Genomic DNA, 4,819 nt, shown 5'->3' on the forward strand with positions numbered 1-4,819 from the left:
ATTTTACTGAAATTAAATGACACGTCAAGGATTTTCTTATGAATTTCATGATTGGGCTGCTCTTATTCATGTGGATAATGAGAAATTAAATTCTACTCCATGTTGGGAGATAAATTCTATGTCGGTTAAAGTATTATTGATATAGATTCATACAAAAATATGAATAAAACCTTGAATGATGAAATTAGAATTGAACCACGATGTTTAATTATTGTACAATGATGTTTACATGTACCATGACTACAGTATGTTTGATTAAATGCCTAGATTAAGGAAAAGTGCTTAACTAGCATGATACCATAAAATCCCCAAGTATGTACAAGTTATGCCTATCACATGTTTTGATGAAATACTTCTATAAATGTATTATGGATTATGATGTTAGTTATATGTTCATGTAAGTTATGGTTGGTTAGTTTCCTTCTATCGAGTCCTGGGAGTACTTGTACCCGAAACATTAGATGTGTGTTTAGAGCCATGTCATGTTTTCATGATACTCTCATCAAGCTATAAATCCTTAGGCCTCAGACAGTCTTATGACTCAGGAAATCTCCATGATCTCACGAACTCAGTCAGTTGTCAGATATCAGTTGTATTCCGTCAGTCAATAAAATTCAGTATTTTAGCCCAGGTTCAGTTTAGTAAATCATGGTTAGATTCTATTCATATAGTAGTATGAATTAGTGCCGAGTAAACGCAAGGATAGGGACATACGCCATCAGATAAGGGTGCAATTCTTACAAGTCATCCTTGCATTCCAGAACTATGTAGCCAACATAGGTTGAGACATCAACACGGAATGATAAGGGTTGGTGAGGTGGATAAGCACTGTCAGATAAGGGCCCCACCATTCTCATATAGGGGACATTATCAGATGAGGGTCACTGATAAATTGTCCTTACCAGTGGTGCGGTATTGACACCTTTCCAATTAGGGTTACAGATTGGACCCCAACTCAGCCATAATGGCATATTAGGGGCATATCAGTTAGATAACTCCTTCACACAGTTTCATGTTACAGAATCAAGATTGTCAGGCATAGTCAACCAGTCTCAGTATTAGAACTCACATAGTTCTTCATGTTTTAAGACTATCAGCTTTAGTCAACTCAGATACAATACAGAACTCAGATAGTTCCATCAGATTCAGGACTGTCAGATACAGTCACTTATGTTATCAGTTATATTAAGATTCAGTAATCATGTTATCATAGTATTAGTGTCAATTGTTATGTCTCATGCATGTATTCTTATGATCATGATAGTTAGTCAGTTATTATTATTATTCATGTATATGAACCCCATGCATTCAGCCTACCTCATATGCATACCAGTACATTCAAAGTACTAACGCATTTGCGCTACGGTTTCTTATACCATAGGTTCAAAGACACGAGCTCTGGAGTAACAATAGATTCTAGATATACGCACACAGAGTTAGAAGTGAGTCCTCATATTTTGAGGACATGATCTTTTCCTTATTACCATATTAATTATTTTATTTGTGGGAGTTAGTTGGGGACATATCCCATCAACTCCTTATTTAGATAGTTTAGTCAGTTAGAGGCTTTCTAGACTATCATGATTCATACTTCAATATGTTCAGTTTTGTTTTGGGTATTCTATTACCCCACATAGATGTTATATCTTTCAGATCATGTTGAGTACTGAACCTTATGACCTTGCAATTCATCTTTCTGCATTATAAAGTATTTTATACAGTATACAAGCATAGATATTAGTCATGGGTTAGCTTGTGGTCCTTTGGGTTCATGAGCACCGTGTAGTATTTCGGGTATCAAATTTGGGGCATTACAAATAACTATCATTAAAGTATTGAGAATTTTCCTTATGAGGCTCTGTATGGTAGGAGATGCCATTCTCCAATAGGATAGTTTGAGACTTCTGAGTTGAGACCTTGTGGCATAGATTTGCTTCAGTATATGGATACCCATATTGCACCATTATTCTTTGTGTTCAAAAATAACATCAAAACCCCACGGGATCCTATATACGAAAATCAAGTTTCAGAGACCAACCCAAACTAATATCAAGCTCAAAGAATTATTTCTCTCAACAATGGGTGAAACCAATGATAAATTAGGACTAAAATCAAGCCCTAAATATTTTGGGGTTTAGAGAATTAAATCAAGAAATTTCACCAAGAAAAGGGTGAATTCTTATCTTAAATCGAATGATAATCATGAAAATAGATGTTACCTGATCTTGGGCGTATTTATACATCCAAGTGCTAATTATGACCTATATATTTACGTGTTATATGATCTAAGTCTGCTAACGAATATGATTAAAGTTAAAGGACTGGAATGTGATGAAAATGAATGTGATTGGGCATAAACTTGGAGCCTATGGATAATGGACAAAACTAGGAGTGACACACTGAACATGAGAAGAGTAGAACAAAACTTGTAAAGCATGGTACTAAGGACAAAAAGGATAGGTACATATCAAGTCTGGAAATACAAAAATTAACATACCGGTATGCCACAGAAACTAGCTTCAGTTATATGGACGTGCCACATTGGTGGATAAAAATTGATGGAAATTTCAAGTGAACATGTGCAATATTTGTATGCCATGCCACTTATCTTCCATGATAAGGGTGTGGCACAGAGGTTGTGTCAAACAAAAATAGTGAATTCCAGTATGCTTCCATGATACTGGTGTGTCATGCCACTTATTCTCCGCGATAAGGGCTTGGCACGTTGATATGTTTCTAACATCAAATTCAACCCTACTATAAAAGTACCACTTTTGATATATGAGGACTATATTTAGTATATGTGAAGGAAGCAAATACACTTGTGAGAGCTTTGTTTAGTGTTCTTTTATTATTCAGCTGTCAACTTTGAATTTTGTATGACAATTTATATTTTATGGATGTTAATTTTAAACATGACTGGCGAAATTCCTTTGTTTTGGGTTTAAGGCCAAACGCATAATTATAGTTTTATACATAGAGTTGGTTAAACGTTTGTTAATCGCATGGATTGTTCTTATTCTCTTGCTCTTATAATTTTAATGATTGGCCACCATTGAAATACATGTTTAATTATCTTGTGAGCCCAAAAGGAGGAACATTGGATAGATCAAAGGGTTTAATGAGAAAATTCTTATTCTTCTAAATAATGAAGAATTTGAAGTAGCATCTAGGATATAAATATACCTAGATTGCCTTGTTTGGGTTAATTGTAGGAAGATAACTTATAGCATCTAAAATGGATTATCACATCCCCGCTCAACAATGTAGTTGTACTGTCCTTATAGGTAGAAGATTAGAGGCTTAAAAGACCATAATGGTAATATTAACCCTGTGAATCAACAACCCGATAACCAATGGGACCAACATTAAAGATAACGATTTACATCCATGTAGAGAGTGCCTTAGCCCTGGAATTTCCTCTTGTATTACTTACATCTTTGATTACATTTCCATTTTCACATTTTATTATTCTCTTATTTGTTATTTAAGTACTAAATTGTCAGAATCATTTTGATACTCTATAACACTTGAATGTAATATTGCCAGAACTAAAATTAAGTAAATTGCTAAACAAGAAGTCCCTGTGGGTTCGACATTTGATTCTTTTGAGACATTGTATTACTAGTCTGATCACATACACTTATGTGTATGGTAGACTACAATAACCTTTTGACGTCGTTGCTAGAGACTCAAATAATTAGTATTTCTATAAATTTTTTCTTTTGATAATAAGATTCAAGTGTTAACAACTTGATCTAACCAGTATATATTTGCTAGTAAATTGACCTATCGAACTGGCAAGGGAAAGAGAATTGGTTGAGCCGTATAAGGAACCTGAGTGAGTATTTCAGCAACATAGGAGGGAAGCTACAATCTAGCATCTAATTCAAGAATTAACTATGGAAGATCCGACAGGTATTTCTCCTACTAATGCACCAGTGGCATTAGGTTTTTGTTAGTTAACTAAAACAAAACATGGGTAACTATTGAACACAAGTGGGCAATTCATAGGTTTACCTTATAAGGACACATAGGAAAATATACAAAATTCCCTTCAGATTAGCGATACTTTTATTCCCACTGGGGTATCTACTAATTATATCAGACTGACTTTTTTCCCCTTTTCTCTTTTGGGGGAAGGTAAGAGGTAGTTGAAGGTGAACCCACCAAAATCCTTCACTTCGTAGGATAACTTGGCTTATAAATTTCTTATGTGATTCTTCTCATTAAGAAAGATCACATGGTTGAGAAGAAAAATCCCAAGTTTTAGGTAGAAAGATGGAGAGAATCTATACCAAGCTTGGGAAAGATTTAATTCTATGCTCTGCGATTGTCCACACCATCATCAAACCAATGATATACTGGTGCACATTTTTATTGAGTGTCTCAAGCTAAATACTAAGATTCTCCTTAATTTTTTTGTAGGTAGGTAGGCACTAGAAAAGACTTATGATGAATTGTCCACACTACTGAATAAGATTTCATAGGGAAATCCTTAGTGAGATAAAGATACAATGAGAAACTCTCCAAAAAAGGTTGTAGGGGTGCTAAAGATCAACGTATATAGCCTCACACATTTCTTAATTACAGAACTAAATAACTATGAAACTCAATAATTTGAATCTGGGAATAACACCAGAAATAGCAAATGCAGTACACCATGCTCATACTTGGTGTAAGGTATATGGTAACATTGATTATGAAGTAGATAGTTGTGCAGTAAATCCAGAGTCTATTAATTATATCAGTAATGATAATATCCAAGGGAATCAGCACTATGGAAATACATTCAATGCTAACTGGCGGAATCATCCCA

The 4,819-nt window shown here is 34.6% G+C and overlaps 1 non-coding gene across 1 annotated transcript; it reads right to left on the minus strand.

The window, feature by feature from the left end:
• Positions 1–4,244: 4,244 nt before the first annotated feature.
• LOC124898260 lies at positions 4,245–4,351 on the minus strand. The gene has a single exon (XR_007055235.1). It is a non-coding gene; the product is annotated as a small nucleolar RNA R71 (small nucleolar RNA).
• Between the last annotated feature and the right edge of the window lie 468 nt (positions 4,352–4,819).

The sequence above is a fragment of the Capsicum annuum genome, chromosome 4 (assembly GCF_002878395.1).
Source record: "Capsicum annuum cultivar UCD-10X-F1 chromosome 4, UCD10Xv1.1, whole genome shotgun sequence".
Classification (NCBI taxonomy): domain Eukaryota; kingdom Viridiplantae; phylum Streptophyta; class Magnoliopsida; order Solanales; family Solanaceae; genus Capsicum; species Capsicum annuum.